Source organism: Bidens hawaiensis, unplaced genomic scaffold (assembly GCF_021521415.1).
Source record: "Bidens hawaiensis isolate Kalapana, Puna unplaced genomic scaffold, B.hawaiensis_p1.1 tig00002866_1, whole genome shotgun sequence".
NCBI classification, from domain to species: Eukaryota; Viridiplantae; Streptophyta; class Magnoliopsida; order Asterales; family Asteraceae; genus Bidens; species Bidens hawaiensis.
In genome coordinates, this window is record NW_027491154.1 from 999,541 (window position 1) to 1,019,157 (window position 19,617).

The 19,617-nt window shown below is 37.3% G+C and overlaps 1 long non-coding RNA gene across 1 annotated transcript; it reads left to right on the forward strand.

The window, feature by feature from the left end:
- The first annotated feature begins 10,746 nt into the window (after positions 1-10,746).
- On the forward strand, positions 10,747-19,250 carry LOC143621457 (uncharacterized). The gene is made up of 3 exons (XR_013151523.1): positions 10,747-10,823; positions 18,466-18,598; positions 19,045-19,250. It is a non-coding gene; the product is annotated as an uncharacterized LOC143621457 (long non-coding RNA).
- Positions 19,251-19,617: the final 367 nt, after the last annotated feature.

Genomic DNA, 19,617 nt, shown 5'->3' on the forward strand with positions numbered 1-19,617 from the left:
AAGAAATCATTATCATATGATGCTTGTGTAAGTTTAACATTAGAGTATGCCAAGTAGTCGGTGATATAAATCTTAAAATGTCTAGCTTTAGTGATTTAAATTTCATTGGCGTATAGTTTTAAAACCTTAAATCTTGTATTGATGGGATGCCTCGGGTACGGAGAATATGGGTCTGTATGCAGTTTATTATTTGGGTATTCAGAATTCTTAAGTGGGGTTGTGAATATTAAAATAAAGCTAAAAAAGATCAAACCCGCAGTTTTCTGCCACATAAATGTTACTAGAGCAGCTACGACGGTGGATGACTCAGATTTTGATGATGTAATGGATGAGGCAAGACGTATGATGGTGACTCAAGAGAGGACGTATGGGAAGAGAAAGAGGACAGATGACGACAGTGAGTCAGAAGAAGAAGAAGACATTCATAAGTTGATCAGACGTTCAAGAAGGGACAGGACAGGTGCAGGTAGGGGAGCTGGTGAGAGCTCTAGAGTCATACGTTTCGCTCCGCCCGCACTGTCCGGTATGTCAATTGTCCCTACACCATTACAGGTCACAAGGCCAAGCGCCACGGACGTTCCCGTGGTGGCTACATCATCATCTGTTGGCCTCCCATCCATCACACTCCAGCTGACGACTCCAGATATTGTATCGTTGCCGCCTCCAACGCTTACTCCGTCGGAGGTTGTTGCACAGGTTATTGAGTCGACAGTGGTTCACACTGCAGGGTTGTCGGTCACGATACCACCTGCGGTTACGTCCACAGCTACTTCTGATGTCCCAGTTTCATTCGAAATCCCTCCTTAGTATACTCAAGACATATCTCACATGAGGTTCGATTTCGATGCAACCCTATCAGACACGGAAAGAATAGCTGCACTAGAGCGGGTCGTGGCAGAGCAATCTAGGATATATCTTATCCAGACCCAGGCTATTCAGCGCCTAGTAGCAGAAAATCAACTACAGTCGTCCCTCCTGGTTGAACATGGAAAAATTATAGATGCTATGAAGGAGTTCTTGGCATCTCAGGGGGAGACGAGCTGTAAAGGCGACGAGCTCAGGACAAAGAAGAAGAATGACAGAGACGATGATCCCAATGCATCGAAAGGTGCAGGTGATGAGTTGCCAAGAACTACTCAAGCTCTTGGGACAACCACAGCTCAGGGAGAGTCTGCAGGTGCAGCTGGCGGTTCTGGTGGTGATGAGGTGGTGATGGTAGATGACGAGTAGATGGGAGATGATGTGATCGATGCCTTGAAGGAGTTGGATGATGATATGTTAGATGTTGATGATGTGTGTGATGATGATGTGCTGCCATTAGAAGAAATTGAGAAGATTGGTGCACAGATAGTGATAGAAGATGATGTTGAAGAAGGTGAAATTGTAGAGGAGAATGTTGAACACGAGCTTCCAACCGTTGAGAAGTCGAATGTATGTGAAGATACAGTAGTTGATGATACAGAATGGGAGGATCAGCCTAGATGGAAGGAAGGCTATGCTCATTGGTTTATCAAAACGAAGAAGCCAGTGGTACCTACAATGTTCAAGAAAAGTTATAATATTAAAGGGTACGCTGAGTCAAAGAAAGGCATTATCTGTTGGTTATATGATGAACAGCTAAAAGTGTTCGTGGTGAAAAGATATGATGGGATCCAATACTTTAAGAGGACGTTGAGATCTCTAAATACCTTACCTGAGTGTGAGGTAAAGGATTTGGCCAGACTGGGGTTGATTAATAGAAGTGATGATAATATGGCCAGAGTTATTGGGAAGATAGTATGGAAAGAAAGTATTAAAGAGAAAAAGTTTGAGTTGTTAAAACCACAGAAAGGGAAATTAGTTGAAGATACTGAAAGAGGAATGAGAGCAGATGGCAAACCTTGGATGGTGATGAAATATAAGCCGATTCGGTGTTTGAAAGAGGTTCCAATGAAGACTATGCCTCAAGATGTGCTGAAAGATCTGAAATGGTGGTATGTGGATTGCCAGACTGCTGAAGCCGTGATGGAAGACGAAGACGAACAAGAAGTGCTAAGAGTGTATGATCTGATGCATCTTGTTAATTTATCTAAAGCTGATCTGCAGGTGTTAAACGAGAAGAAGATATTCTATATTCCTGCTTGGAAAGGCGAAGCGAGGAAATATCAGCGAGTAGTCACGGTCTGTGTAAGAGAGGGAGTGCATGCATGAAGATTACAAGACAAGTGCTTAAAGATAAAGATATGAAGCTACTGCCAAGGAGGAGTCTTTTGGTGCATAATGTCAGTAGTTCATAGTCTAGTGTCTGTAATCCAGTCTGTAATGTTAATTGTGTTTTGTTTATGTTTAAGCGAAGTTACTGACAAGTTCGCTTATCAGGCGAACTTGTTAGTCAAGCGAAGTTAGCAACAACTTCGCCTGAACATATCAGGCGAAGTTGTCGTGTATTTATACGCTAGGTCACGGCTTGTTTAAAGTGGTTGAAGGTAATCATATACAGACGTGTGTGAGTCGAGAGACGTGAGAACCAGAGAGTATTGAGTCTGTATTCAGTGATTATATCACGTGTTTCGGTTATAATATAACGTGTGTTCGTTTATTCGTATCGTGTGTTTGTTTGATTCGTGTTCTACGCTCGTAACAACCTACGCAGGGATTCCGCACCTGTGTAGATCGAGATATCCCGTGCAGATCCATCCAGGGAACCTACACTTTCAACTGATGATAGCCTGATCTGAGATCTATTCGTGAGAACCAACTTGACCCTTGCAGTTGGTCAAACAGATCGTCAATCCTTGGCAAAGGATATCTATTCTTTACCGTAAGCTTGTTCAACTCGCGATAGTCTATGCACATTCTCATACTTCCATCCTTCTTCTTCACGAACACTGGCGCGCCCCACAGGGAAACGCTTGGCCTTATGAAACCTTTATCGAGGAGTTCCTGCAGTTGGGACATCAATTCTTTCATCTCGGACGGCGCTAGACGTTACGGTGTTTTCGCGACGGGCTGGGCTCCTGGTACTAAGTCAATCTGGAATTCTATCTCTCGCTCCGGTGGCAACCCCGGAAATTCCTCAGGGAATACTTCTGGGTAATCGCGCACTATAGGAACATCTTTCATTTCTTTCGTCTCGGCCGTAGCGTTGACAACATACGCCAGGTAGGCACCGCACCCTCGCCTTAACAAACCTTCGGCTTTCATCATTGAAATGACGTTAAACCCTGAACTTTTCTTATCACCATAAACCGTCACGGTGCTACCATCTAAAGACCTTAACTTTATTATTCTACTCTTACATACTATCTGAGCTTCGTATTCAGATAACCAATCCATTCCCAAGACTACATCGAACCCTCCTAAGGTCATAACATACAAAGTAACAGGGAACTCATGTCCCTCTAATTCTATCTTACAATCCTTAACCATTTTCATTATTTTCACCGAGGTGTCACTAGCGGTTTCTACTCATTCGGCAACTTTTCATTTTAGCTAGTTTACTAAATGTCGTAGCTACAAAACTTCTATTCGCACCCGAATCAAATAATACTGAAGCAGAAATACCGTTTACTAGAAACGTACCGGTCACAACATCAGGAACCTGTCTAGCTTGTTCCTGGGTCAGCATATAGGCTCTTGTTCTCGGCCTCGCTTGATCAGCATCTTTCTTCTCACTCCCTCCTGCTTCACCACTCGTACAAGTCCTCGCAAAGTGACCCATCTTACCATATTTGTAGCAGGCATTTGACCCTGATCTACACTCCCCACCATGGGACTTCCCACACTTGCGGCACACCTCAGATCCAGTGCCTCACTTGCACTCTCCAGCGTGCATCTTTCCGCACGTCCTACATGACCTTTTCTCCCACACTCTCGGTTGCTTGTTCTTGGGATTCCACATCTGAGTACCAGGTCGTTTGGCAGGCGCGACCCACTTCTTTTCCTTCTTCTCATCCATAGCCACCTCATCTGTCAAGTCCTCATAAACCGTTTCCGCGAGCCCCACAACAGAATCGAAAGTACCTGGTCTACCAGCCTTGACCAAGACACGAACATTCTGTGGCAGTCCCCTGAGGTAGCATTTGATCCGCTTGGCCTCGGTGTTCACCATGTCTGGCACCAACCTTGACAGACGGTTGAATTCAAACGGTTGGAAAAATTTTATTTTCATTAACTGTCTTAACACATTTTCCATTAGAATTTTGAACCATTAAATAATTTGCTACTTAAAGTACAAGGGCTTCTTTGTAATTAAATCATTCTTTTCTAAGTCCAGGGACCATTTCTGCCATTCTGGTAAACTTCTAGTTCGTTACCTATTCTTAGCGAATTGGGTTATCATAACGAACTGCTTCTCATAGCGAATTGACCCCTTTAACGAACTGGACTTCTTAACGAATCAGTCCATAGCGAACTGGACCTTATAATTCGTTATCTCCTTTAACGAATGACTATAACGAATTTGGGACTAATTCGTTATCTATTAGCTATAGCGAATCAAGGGTAATTCGCTATCTTTTCCCTAACGAACTGAAGCTAATTCGTTACATTCCCAAAGTCGAATCAGCTTAGCGAATTACTTCTAATTCGCTAATTACCCTTAGCGAACTAGGGTTGGGTCAGGGAATGTCAGAACATTCCCTGACATTCCTTATCCTCGTACCACTATTCCGGCGCCGCCTTTCCGGCGCCGCCTTTTCCGGAAAGCCGCCGGAAAACCGCGAACACGTCGGAAAAACGAGTTTTAACTCGTTTTTCACCGTTTTTCGTCTCGTTCGATCCAGATCTGAGCTAAGGTGACGCCTAAGCTCATCAGGGGTTCGGTTTATAGCCGATTCCACCCGGATCTCGTGACTTAAACGGTTTAACGGTGTCGGCTCGTCGTTTCGTGACCATAACTAACGGATTTAAGCTCATATAACAAAATACTATCATACCTTGGGTCGGGATCCGTTTCTTCTTCTATATTTCGGCTAGAGAGAGAGAGAGAGCTTAAGTGTGTGTTTGAGAGGTGTATGGAATGTGTGAAATGAATGATTAATGGGCATTTATGACTTATATAATTATGGATCATGGGCTTAAGCCCATGGTCCTTTCCTCTTTCTTTCATAGCCCAGGTCCATAACCCATGTCCATTTAACCCAATACTAGCCCGACTCATAATAACTTGTATTTTCATTCATTAACCGAAATTAGAAAACGGGATGTTACAATTTGCAAGTATATGCGATGTATAACTAAATTTTAACTAGAGGCAGTATACTTATTGTCACACCCGACCAAAGGCGGCGGAACATACCGGGGTGCAACAGATTGCCCAAATACACAATACAATATTTTAAGTAACAATATTTAATCAACTCATTTATTCATAAATCAATAAACAATCACATAACTTGTTCATACAAAACAAACTGAATACAAGTAAACAAATATATATATATATATATATATATATATATTGTTCGTTTTGCTAATATCCTAATAGTCTTGATAACGTTTTTCGACAAGTTCTCGAGTCAACAAAAGTCAAACCTGTAACATTGCATAAAATAAAGTTTGTCAGCACAAAGTTGGTGAGCAATTTCATAGTTTTTGAACATTAAGTATATAATAAGAAATTCCACAACTTGTATACGAAACAATAAATAATAGCAACAATTTGGATAAATGAGATCGCTAAATAGCACACATTAGCGACACCGTCTACAAGAGAATACCAGATAGATTCGGATTTCCATGAGATCGTTAATAAGAATATATTAACGACGCCGTCTATAAGAGCATACCAAATAGATTCGGATTTCTATGAGATCATTAATAAGAATACATTAACGACACCGTGCTATAAGAGAATACCAGATAACTCACGGAGTTATGAATCAACCAACCAAAAGGGGTAAACACATTAGCAATTAAGCATGTAAGCATATAACACCAAATCGAGCATTTATTTAAGTAAAGTATACAATAAAATTTGTGGTTTAAGACTCAAGTATAAAACATCTAGTTTGAATAAGTATGCAATATCACCCCCAAAACGAAAGATGGAAAACGGGGGATGAAAGTACTCACATTCAAGTAACAAACTTGATTTGGTAAATTGACGAGTAACCGGAAGGATAAGGTTTAACGAGCAAAGTATAGATGAAATAAAGTCGTTTATTAGAAAGGTTGTCTTAGGAAGTCTCTAAATAAAATAAATGCTAGGAAATGTAAACAATTTAAAATTTAAGGTTTAAAATGTAAATATTTAAGAAAAACATAATAATAGTCTTTTTAAATATAAGTTTGCTCGGAACCGGGTTAAAGTATCTAGCCCTTAATATTTACTCAACCTATGTTAAGTAATAAGATGGGTAAAAATGCAAGAATACAAGCCCCTTTGTAATATAGTTACTAAAACGGGTTTAACGAGTGTTTCGGGTTGTTGGTTCGGGTCTTGATAATTGGTCAAACCCAAAGTCAACTTTCAAAAATAATGAATGTTATGAGATAACTCAATAAAATTTAATAAGACTTAACCAAGTATGTAGTTCTATTGTTTTAGAACTAACAACGTCCGTTAAGCGAGTGTTCGGTTTTTGTCGGTCCAAACTTTGTTATGAGATCAAGTAGGATCCAACATTTCCAAGTACTTAAGAAAATAATTAAAACCAGTTTATAAAGTATTTTTAAAGATTTATACAAGTCTTAATAGCTAAAAACACACTTGTGTGTCTTAAGCGAGTGAAAATCGGTTTAGTTCGGTTTGGTTCGGTTTCCATCTCACAATAAGTTCATAGATGGTTTCCACATGTCCAAATATCAAGGAACTTGTATAATAATTTATAAATGAAGATACTTAAGTTTTACAACCAAAAAGTTAACAATAAAGTCCTAAAACGAAAGTTCTGTTTTGGGTTCGGATCTTGTTTCGGGTTAAGACCGAGGTAAGATTCTACAAACCCATAACCATAGAAATTATATAAATGATTTTAGAAACTTAAATCTAACAATAAGCATGTTTAAACAATTATTTAACAAAACTAGTAAACAAAGTTCGGTTTACGGTTTGGAGCTATTTACGGTTAAACCGAGGCTAGTCTCTTGAAACCCATAACCATGGAACTCAACAAATAAGTAAGATGAGCAGAATTTAAGCATGATTAGTAAGCAACAATAAAGTTAGATGGTTAGATAGTTAAATATATAACAAGGACCACGGAAGTCCTCCATGAAGCCTTGCATTACGAGGCCCAACACTTCACCGACCGAGACCGGAGAAATGACCACCAAAGGTAACAAGGGGTGTATATTATATATATGTTGTACAACCATATTCAAGTATTAATAAGACTATATAAGCTAATTAGAATGAAATACTTTACTCAGTTTGACTTTTGGAAGTCAAACCTTCAAAAACAACTAAGAAAAACAACCTTGAGATCTTTGAATTTGAGAGAGATTTTGGAGTTGTAGCAGGGGAAAATGAAGTTATTGATGGTGTTTATATAGGGTAATGATCAGGGTCAAGTTTGGATGATAATAACAAGAGATTGCATGCAAAAGGGATCAAGACAAGACACAAACAAACACGAAAACGGGCTGCTGACCTGATGGTCATCGCGCCACGTGATGGGGTTTGGCCACCCCCATCGCGCCATGCTATGGGGTGGGTGCCAGCCTCTTCAACTTTTCAAATATGACGGATTTGGCCCCCGGAGTTGGTTTTAAGCGTTTTTAAAGCATTTTAAGGACCGAAAATGATGTTTTTGAGACCCAACAAGTGTAAAACAATGTTGTAACATAAAATCCATTATTTTGATTATATCAAAGGTTTTGGTTTACATGATAAACGAATACGAAAACGAATACAATTAAGACCCGAAATTGACGAATGTCACACTTATAAATAATAAAACCTAACAATAACAAGTTAAGAAAATGAAATAGGATTTAATTTTCGATGAATGGAAATTATACTTCCCTGTCTCGGATTACTATACTTCTCTATTTCGGATTACTATCTCCATCATCGCCAATTCCAGTAAGGGGGATTAATTATTTCCGATAAGGTTTAATTTAATACTCTAATAGTCGATTATCATATTATTCATTATTTCATTAATAATTCTTTTTCTTTTCCCTTTTTGTTTGTATTGATTTTATTTATTATATAATTTTCTTATAATCTCTTTAGGTTCCATATCAAAATAAAAAATTCAATGGAGATGTTGAACTATTACGGTTTTCCGATATGGTATTATGGAAAATACTATAATACCAGATGGGTTATTGCCATCTCGTGCGTTGATATGTAACTTTAAAGTAGAGTATAATCTTTAAATTTTACTCAATATAGTATGAGCATATTGTGTAATTTATTTGGTACGAACTCGGAATAATATAATTATATAAACGAATATATAAGGTCACCCAAAGTAATATTTTTATGTATGTGCTAATAAAGTTTTGAAAATTTCGATTTTAGTTAGAAACATTTTACAGTTCACTTATCTAAGAAAGTAGGTTGTTCAAATATGTATATGCAAGGAATCGAGATTTTGCGTCTTCTTTATAAAAGTAAAAAAGGGAACATGTAAATGCATTATATCGAATTACAGACTAATATATTCTCTACCATGTGGTTTCACTTTATTCCTACTTGTAAACTTTCTTCAATTAATAATCATCTTCTAAATTATTGTACAAAGTGATTTTCACATTAAAAGCATATAGATTAGTGAGAAGATTGACACCAGTCCACACTACATGCGTCATGTGTGATCTTTATAGATGGATGTATTTGTAACCATTTATGAATCTGAATACCTGATAACCACAACTTGTTTTGTATCATCAAAATACCATTTCGGATTAGAGCACATAACAGCATTAAGTAAAAACCACATACGTCATGTGTAATCTTTCGTTTTTTTTCTTCAATAATTCAAATTTTATTTTTTAACAAATTAAACATCTTTTTTCTTAATTATTTTTTAGTATATGTCTGTATGGAAAGTTGTTAAATTCTACTACGGTGAAAAAATGATGTGACTAGAATGATCAAAGACGTGGGGAGGGGGCACACCGGGCCATAAGCATCCTTCGCTCATGTTGGTGGTAGTGAAATCAACAATCCTTTGGGGGAACTTTGGCCTTTTGACAGACTCGAGACTTTGACAACAACGTTGCATTCAACTCCTTGGCTCGTTGCACTTTGGCAACAACATTAATGAACGTATGACTTGTTAAACATCTTATACGTAACATTTCAATGTATTTGACTTAAAATGTTGTATCGTGTGTGGCGGATGAAGAACTTGAGTTCGTGTCTTTGTGAGCGACGAGAAAGGATGCCACTAATGAAAATAACTAAAGGGAAATCTAGAAGAAAAAACTAGAACGTAGAAATCATGGTTAACAAATAACAAAGTTGGATTATTGAAGAGTGTTCTTTTTTATTCTTTTAACGACATATATCATAAGAAAAGCATATCAACAAACAAATGCGACTTGAAGATTTATTTATTGTTGATGCATTGAGCAACAATGTGCTCAAATTATAGGCAAGATTAGTAAAATTCTGATATTTAAAGTGAAATGTTTAAAATGGTATTGAAATGGTGAAGTTTATCACATCATGGCCTTTGATAGAGTGAAGCTTAATATAACCACTTTTTTTAACACACGTCAAATCATGTTAAATGTAAACGACTATATAATGAATGTATGTTGGAGTTTTTATTTAGATAGAAACACGGAGTCTTTTGATAGTAGAACTCTTTCTTAGTTTTATACACAACACATGCTGCTACAAACATCAACAACATCCTCATCGTTTCACAAAAGAGACACCAGAGTTTAAACCAAGGCGATTGTCGAACAAGTTTATAACCAAGGTGAGAAGTGAAGGTATAACTCAATTAATCCTTAATTTCACTCCCTTTCTTATTGTGTAGGTGCGTATGTACGTGTGTAGGTACATATTTTTGTATATGTGTATGTATGTTTGTATGTGTGTAGGTATGTAGGTTTGAATGTGGCTCGGTACGTTTATATGTGTATAGGTAGGTTTGAATGTGTGTAGGTACGCATGTATATGTGTGTAGGTATGTTTGAATGTGTGTAGCTAAGACATAAATACATCCAACATACATACATGTAGGTAACATTATAAGAAAGTGAGTGAAATTAGGGATTAATGGAGTTACACATTCACTTCTCACACTTCTCGCTGTAATATCACTTCTTGCAAGATCAATCCCCTACAAGGAAAACACTAAAAACAATTAAACCATACTAAAAGTTTTCTAGTCTACATCAAAGCTACACCAATTATTGTTGCACTTGAAGTTTCCTTTTAAATCTCGAGCTTATTCAATGGAAGTTGAGTGTCTTAATCTCCACTAGTATCTTGATCACGGAATGACGGAAGTGATCAATGGTTTATTCTTAAATAAAGTTTCAAATTCGTATGAAATCAAAGATTTTACTAAGAATAATTACATGATTAATAAAGTTGATCACCAAACAGCACCATTAAACTAGCTTCATAAGATTCTAAAGCAACAAACAATAGTTAAAGATGAGAATTGGCATTTTGCCATTTGTGACAATAATGATAATGATTCCAAAGTGATATGCTCGTGATGTAAGGCAAGAATGAATTAAGCTGGTGATTAATTCAAATAATTTGAATTAATGAATATTATCTTGGTGGTTAATATATAGTTTTGTGTTCCTTATAAATTATAATATACACTCCCATTCTAGTTCCCATATCCCCCTGGCTTATTATTCAACTATTCAATCTATACCATCAATAATCATGAGCCAAAACAATCACAACCAGATTCCAGGTGAGTTTCATAACCATAATTCACTTATGTTTATGATTATGATTATTAGTTATTACTATAATTATTAATGGTATGTGAAATGATTAACTATGCTGCAGTTGCTTATCCTCCTCCCATGGCCATGGTGAAACAACCACCGCCACCACCTGTGGGATATCCGACAACCACAGTTCATGGAAACCATGTTCCCGCTGACACTACGAGCGTGGCGATGGCTTCTGGAACGGATGGTAATTTCCTTTATTACAATATCTCATGTCATCATCAGAAGTCGAGCACGCTGAACTGGATTTAAAACTATATGTTATATGAAATAATATGTACGTAGTGAAACAATACGTACTTTATCTTCATATAAAGCATGAAATTACCTACATAAACAAAATCGAGTTTAAATAGTAAATTCATCGCTAATATTTTGAAATGAAAATAATAAAAGGTTAAAATGATAACAAATCAGATTCCCGGTTCAATACACAGCAGAACAGATTATGCGTTCGGACGTTCCTAGTTCAACCCAGCTAGTCCGGTTCTGAAAACAATGATAATATCCACTCTAAATTGTTATATTCTGATAATACATTGAAACTACATATGTTGATTGCAGTTGCGCAGCGCTATGTTGTTGCTGGATGTTGGAAGCCTGCTTCTAGTTCTAATAATCTTTGAAAAAGATCAGAACTGACGATACTTGAGTGAATGTTTATGTTTTTTAAATATACTAGTTGCTTGTTAAATGGTGTTACCAATTCAATTTACACAAACAGTCCTTATCAAATAAATTGACTTACATTACCCTAGACACTACCGATTTAACTTATCATAATTGGTGTCAGGGTTGAAATGTCAAATGATTCAATTTTGGGTTCAAAGAGGGGCCAAAATAGTAATTTATCATTACAAAATAGTAATTTAGTCATATGTAATACATGTTTTTGACATTCTGAAAAGAAAACCATCCAACCAGCCTCTTATGATTCCATTACAAAGTTTTACCAAATTGATTAAGGGTGTTTAAAAATCAGTATGGACTGCGGCTACAACTGGAGCCAACTTGAAACCGAACATAAGGAGCCTTGTTATAACTATCGTAGTGTACTTGTGTGGTCTTCATTTTCTCTTAAAAACCGGTTTCTGATCTGGTTTTAAACTAAACCGAGTGCAATTTATTAAGCCAGTCTACATTTGATCTATCTGCAAGTTGTGGTGTATAACTAAATTTGGATTAGAGGTGGTTAACTTATAAAACCTAACAACTTAAGAAAATGAATTAGGTTTAATTTTCGATGAATGGAAATTATACTTTATGCTAAGGATAGAATAATAATATTATATGGACCTTCTTTGAAAGTCTTAACTAAGACGTAGTTTTGATTTCTCAAGTGCTAATTGAATTAATACTTATTATGTACATGGTAACAAAATAAAACCAAAACATACGTGTTACAAGGGAGCCAACAGGTACCCTAGTACAAGTCTTTCAAAATCTAACATTGACTAATGAATAATTAAAGCCTTACAATGGGGCATATGCTCCTTTTTATATAATTAAAGTTCTTATAAATTGTTAATATTAAAACTTTTTTGGTACAAATCTTTATTGTTTAATTTTTTTTTAATCTTTTTTTATATATTCAATTTTAGTATTTTTACTTGTAAAAATAACTTTTAATTCAAACTTGTATACCATGAAACATACAATATTAGTCCCTCTTTAAATCTTCTGTTATTTTTGATCTATTATGTTCACAGTTATATGACTTGAATACTTGATAAACAAAGATAAAATAACAAAAAAAAAAGCCTATAAAATAGATATTAAAAAAAAGGTGAATCTATAGGCATGGCTAAGCATAAGGGTGTGCATGGGTCAGTTTTGGCGGTTTTAGACTAAACCCATAACCATAACCAATATGTCGGTTAACTATAAACCATAACCATAACCGATCCGTTATAGCGGTTTCGGTTAATCGGTTTTAAAGGTTATAGCGACTCAGTTATGGGTCGGTTAACCGTGACCAAACCAATGTATAATTGAGCCTAAAACTTTGGTACTAAAAAAATAAAAATGACATGACATAGTTCAACAAAATATATAATTCTTAATATTAATAATATATATTCATCAAACAAACGATAAATGGATTAATTTTTTAGTTAAATTAAATCATATAGTATAAAAATGAGAGAGTTATTAGTTTATTTCCTTCTTTAATTTTCTCCAAATTATAAACCGTGTGTCTAATCATACTTCATAAAGTTGAGAATCTTGTAAATGGGGCGGTTCGGTTTTGGCGGGTTTGAAATTATTTTTAACCAAAACCGACCCGTATTTGGCGGTTTTCAAAAAATCATTAAACCGACCCGTTGGTTATGTCGGTTATCGGTTAAAATCGGTTCGGTTTTATCGGTTATAGTTCGGTTAATGGTTACGACGGTTAATTTGCACAGCCGTTGGCATGGCGAAGTAAAGAATTATCACTTTGTAGCCATACACGTGTAGCTAAGACTTAATTTCAACCACAACTTTTTAATCTTCACTTACACTTGGTTGCCAGAGATCTCCCTACACCATACGTATTATATCAGTATATGCCTCAGCTCTCACTCATCTCATCTTGCTTTGGACTCGGAACTCTGAAGTGGTGGTTGTGAACGGTATATGGCGGTGGTATGATAGTTAACTGGCCGTCACGGTGGCTTTGCTGTATAAATAATCTCCTGTTGTCCCTTCATCGTTTAACGGTTGTATGTGGCGGCGGTGGACGGCGATGTCTAGCAACGTCAGTGTTTTAATGACCTTATGCAATGGTAAATTTAATTAATTTCTCTTCATTTTTGGGATACGTTTATGTCAGGCTGAGTTCTTGATTGATCCGTAAGCCTACAAGTGGCTATGACATTCCAGGTTAGTTTTTATTTGGAATTCGTTTAGGGTTTTAAAAATACGTTGTATATATGTTCCTTTTCTTTATCACTTGGGAGGGAGTGTTTGGTTTACACTGGTATATTTGGTATCTTTATAATTGTTTTGCATAATTATGATAACAAATCTGGATTTTAAGACTTTATTATGTGGTATAGAACTGAGCGAATTTGTTATGATGTGAGATGGCAGAATTTTATATGTTAACGAGCTTCATTCCATTTACAACTTCTGAATTCACAAATTTCAGGTTGGTTTCATAATTGGATAATTATGCCCTAAAAACCATTTTTGTTAGCAACCTGCAATTAAAGAATCATAACCCCAATCGACCCATTAGAGATGCAATTTAGGCCACATTTGACCCGTTGTTAAAGAGATAAGTAAGATAACAAATAAGCCAAAGTCCTCCCATTAGAGAAAAAACATAAGACATTTGAACCGTTAACATGAATCGACCTGTTAGAGATAAAATGTTACAGATAAAACGTAACTCGAGTTCAACCCGTTAGATAAACCATACCTGATTTTGACCCGTTAGGGATAACCGTTTTGAGTTAGACCCCGTTATTAAAGATAGCCTGAATCGAACCGTTAAGAGATACAAAATAACCCGAATGACCCATTAAGATATAAAACGTGACCCAAATAGATCCATTAGAGATACAACATAGCGCGAGGTCGACCCGTTAATAGAGAATAAATGACACAAGCGCTTACCGTTAGTTTTACCCGTTGATAAAACATAAGGTGAATTGACCCGTTAGAGATGCACATAACCTAACTTACAAAAAGATTAATTTTAGGCATTTTATTTATATGTTCTTCCAGTTAATTGTTTCTGTACTAGGTTATGGGTGGCTATCTTTTTAATCAGTTAGATATTGCTGCATCTTATTTCATGCTTTCATAATATTAAAATTAATTATTTTAGCATAAATAGTTTGTTGATAAGTCATTTTTATCCCTTAGTTAAAAAAAACCACCCATTCAGTATGTTGATAATATGTTGGTTTTCAGTTTTCAGGTTTCAAGGCCAAAAGGACCTGAACGACAGTGATTTGATTCATGTATGCGTTTTCTCGGGTAGTTGATTCATGTCAGCGGATTTACAACTACAGTAACACTAACATTGTATTTTGTAAGTAACCTTTTAGGTTCAAAACCAAATCTTTTGTTCTTATATGACCATGGTTTTCCTATACTTATGCTATCACACACTAACATAATTAAAAAAAGCACGCGGCAACGCGCGGGTTAAAAACTTGTTACCATTATAATTTAAAATTTTATTATGAACGTTTGTTTCGTGCTATTAACACTCCAGGGGTGACCTAGCTTGTCATAGACCGTTATCAGGGGCGGATTCGGTAGGGTTCACGGAAACCCATTTATTTTCAGTAAATCATAAGATTTTTGGAAATGACCTTATAATAAAAAGATTAAAGATGGTGTATTAGTAAACCCTTTCTCCCTAAAACCCTTAGGCTGAGGGGTGTGGGGGGGCGTGAGTGAGGGCGCGAGCCAATAATATTGTGACGTGTGACAGAGAGAGAAACTTGATAAGATGGGTGTTGGTAGTGGTGATAGCGCCCCGGGCCATGGTGTGGAGGGGCGCGAGAGGGGGCGCGAGCGGTTTATTTTTTTATTTTTTTATAAATGTATTAAAAAAACTTATAATTAAAAAAACAAGAAATTATTTAAAAAAACACACATTAATTAAAAAAACACATTAATATATAAAAAAAAATTAAAGTACTAAAGAAAAACATTATTCTTATTCTTCGGCTTCGTCTTCTTCGATCAACCTCTTCCGGATACGTTCCTTTTGTTTTTCCATCAGCATTTGGTCGACCGGATTTAGGTGGCTGAAGTCTCTTGCAAGGAAGTCCAAATCTCTCATTCTTTTTTTTTTCCTTTTTGTCAATAGAGACCACCTCCATGGTTTTGTTGAATTTATTGAGGGATTCAACAAGATCGTTGATGTTTACGGCTTCCCCCTCAGCCGGTTTTTTCCCCCTGGCGTCCCTTCCCAATGGCCGCCTCCTCGGCGGTGAAGACGTTTCCTCCCCCGCAACGTTTAGGTCGAATCCAACCCGGCAATCCGACCCGGCGGAAGTGCTGTACGCTCCAGACGAACTAGTTTTAGTCCGTTTCGGCCCTACTTCCGCATCAAGGTCCGGCGCCACCAGCTCAACCCACTTGGAACACCTTCTCAACCTCTCCCACACCTTTACACCGTCCCACGTCTTCACCGTCCCATACCTCCGCAGGCACTCCTGCCTCCACTCTTCGACAGTGAAATTATAGACCGCCAAATCGTCACTGCCACTTGGTCTCATACGACCGGCGTTCCTGTTGAACAGATTAGTAAACAAGCCGACAAATTTTCTGATTTCGGTCCACCGACCCGAAATCATATCGGGGTTCCGCTCTGTACTCCCAACGAGCGAATAGAACGTCTCCCTAACCTTTGTCCAAAAGACCTTGCTCTTTTGGTAGTCGGCTGCAAAATGCATAAATAAATTTGTAAGTCATTTAACTTTTTTATTTAACTTTTTTTTAAAATCATTTTTAAAAACGTTAAAACAATTACCGCAACGCCGATCCTCAGAAATGGCTATCCAAGCCCGACACAGGGCTTCCTTCTCATCCGATGACCACGGAGTGATTTTCCGTTTCGCCCTTCCGGTCGAAGCCGAACCCGACCCGTCCGTTGCAACTTGTTTTTTCCGGTGGACGCGTCTTCTTTGTCCCGCAGCTTCACCTTCTGGTTCTGGTTCTTGTGTCTCCGGAACTACAAAGTTAGGAGACGGTTGTATGTTGGATGGTTGAAAGCCGGATGGTTGTTGCGACCCCGAATAAAACATCGGTTGGTCCGGTGCCGACCATAAATCGTCGTAACTGTAATCTGATTCTAGGTTTGGGTACCAATTTCCAGCCATGTTTTTAAAAAAAGGTTTGGAAGATGGGGTGATTTTGGGTTTTGGGTGTGGTATGTGATATTGGTGTTTGTTTGGGTTTGATATAGGTTGAAAATCGAGTTTGATTTTGTGTTCCGGATGGTATGTTAATATATAGGGTTTGAAATTTTTTTTTTTTATTAACAAAACCCACCCAACGGCTCTTTTTCACGCATCCCAAGCCACATTCACGCCCCCCCAGCCGCTAGCCCACCCGCGCCTGCCTCTTTTTCCGCGCTCGCGCCCCTCTCGCGCCCCTATAGCGCCTCGGTGGTGTGGTCCTCGCGCCCCGGGGCGCGACCGCCTCGCCACTTGCGCCCTTTCTCGCGCTCCGCACCCCTCAGCCTTATACTTGAAGGATTTCAAGTTCAGGTCTTAACAATGGTTTTGGTAACAAAAACTTTTTGTTCGCTTTTTTGGTGAATCATCACTCTATTATAATTAGTTGGGGTTTTAAGAAGATAAAAAAAATGTTGTCGCTCCCGGTTACTTCTAGACCTATTCTCACATCACGCGTCCAAAACCAAGTGAATGTAAATTTAATTTTTCATTATTAATGACCTTGTAGTTTTATTACGTGGTTTTTAAATTAACATATTATTTTAGTATGATACCGTATTGTATTTTACAACCCGACCCGATGAACCCGGAAATTAACATTTAGTTGTGCGAAATTTGAACACCAAAAAAATGTGGGCCCAGTGAATGTAAATTTAATTTTTCATTATTAATGACCTTGTAGTTTTATTACGTGGTTTTTAAATTAACATATTATTTTAGTATGATACCGTATTGTATTTTACAACCCGACCCGATGAACCCGGAAATTAGAATTTAGTTGTGCGAAATTTGAACACCAAAAAAATGTGGGCCCACATGCTACATGAGAAGAATCTTGGATCCGCTACTGACCATTATAGGTAAAATTCGATGATTCTTATCAAAGCATACTTATCATCTAGTGCATTGATATCTAACTCTAAGTAAAATACAATCTTTAATTTTACTCGATATAGTATGAGCGTATTGTGTAATTTATTTGGCACGAATTCGAAACAATATAATTATATAAACGTCGGTGGAGCAAATCACATTAAAAAATAATAACAAAGTTCTAGCAAGAAGCTACAATTACGCCACACAAGGAAACAACTTTCTAAATCAAAGCTACATCAGTTGTTCCATTCGAAGTTGTTCCTTTTCAATCTCAAGTTTATCCAAAGGAAACCTAACGTCTTTTATCTCTTTAACACGAAAGTCATCAGTAACTTATTTATAAATACAGTTTTAAATTCGCATGAAAGCAAAGATCTTCCTAACAATAATCAACCACATGTATAAAGTTGATCACCAAACAGCACCATTACAACTAGATTAAGATTCTAAATCAACAAACAATAGTTAAAGGTGAGAATTGGCATTTTGCCACCTGAGCGTCTTGTTTTGTGTTCCTTTTATTGAGATGCTGCCGGGCGCCGGCTTAATATTTGTGGGGCCCACTCTTCTTCTTCTTCTTCTATATATATACAGACTCCCATTCTGGTTGTTCCCATAACCACCTGTCTTATTATTCAACTATTCAATCTATCTATAGTTCTATACCATCAATCATCATGAGCCAAAACATTAATCACAACCAGATTCCAGGTGAATTTCATAACCATAATTCACTTAATATCCCTTAATATGTTTATGATTATGGTTTTATTATTATTGTTATTAATGGTATGTGAAATGATGAACTATGCTGCAGTTGCCTATCCTCCTCCCATGGCCATGGAGAAACAACCACCGCCACCGCCCGTGGGATATCCGACAACCACCGTTCAAGGAAACCATGTTCCTGCACACACTACTAGCCGTGGCGATGGCTTTTGGAAAGGATGGTAATTTTTATTACAAATATCAAATGTTTTTGTACATCCAGACCGGCCATCTTACCAGTTCACACGTTGAACCGGATTCAGAGCATATATATACACCTAACGAATTTAAAATAATAAATAACAATACTTAATGTTTTATATTAGTTTACAAATTACAATATCGATTAAGTATGAAATCTTAATGAACAAAATATAGAGTTTAAAGTAATAAATTGATCATCAGATGATATGATAGTTTGGATTGAAAAAATTATAAAATCTGATTCCTGGTTCAGTGACAGCTAGGCGACGGGTTCAAATACACACAACTGGGCAGGTTATGCGTCCAGTTCCTGATTCCACCGTCTCAGTAGTCCAGTCGGGTTCTGAGAAGTGAGAACAGTGATAACGTCCACCCTAAATTTTTAGATCATGACTGAAACTTAAATTATATATGTTGATTGCAGTTGTGCGGCGCTATGCTGTTGTTGCGTATTGGATGCCTGCTTCTAAGTTCTAACAAACTTCGAAAACCGATCATGACATGTGATATTTGAGTGAATGTCTATGTTTTTTTTCCTTAAACTGGGTGTGTTTGATTAAAAATACCAGTTGCATGTTTCTGTAATTGATCTTCTAATTTTGTTTTTATTTATTGTTTAATTATTTTTTGCACGGCATGTGAAGAAACACTAACCAGACCCTGGGCAGATTACGGATAACCTGGGGGTTAGATAGATGTTTCCCACGAGGGGTTAGACCCGGCAAAGATGGTTCTTCTGATAACCTGCAAAACAGACACCGTGAGCTTGTTACTGAGAAGGGGGGGGGGGTTCCTCCTTGTGACCACCCTCCGGCGTGAGAATCAGACTAGATTGCTCTTTAAATATAAATGTATATTAAGAGATTGCTAGAGCAGATATCAGGTATAATGTGATGATAATGTGATAAGATGAGATGATCATACCATTTGGGGTATTTATAGCCGAAGGTAGGTTTCCAAGGAGGTGTGGCCGGCTGAATAGTATTCCTGTTCTACC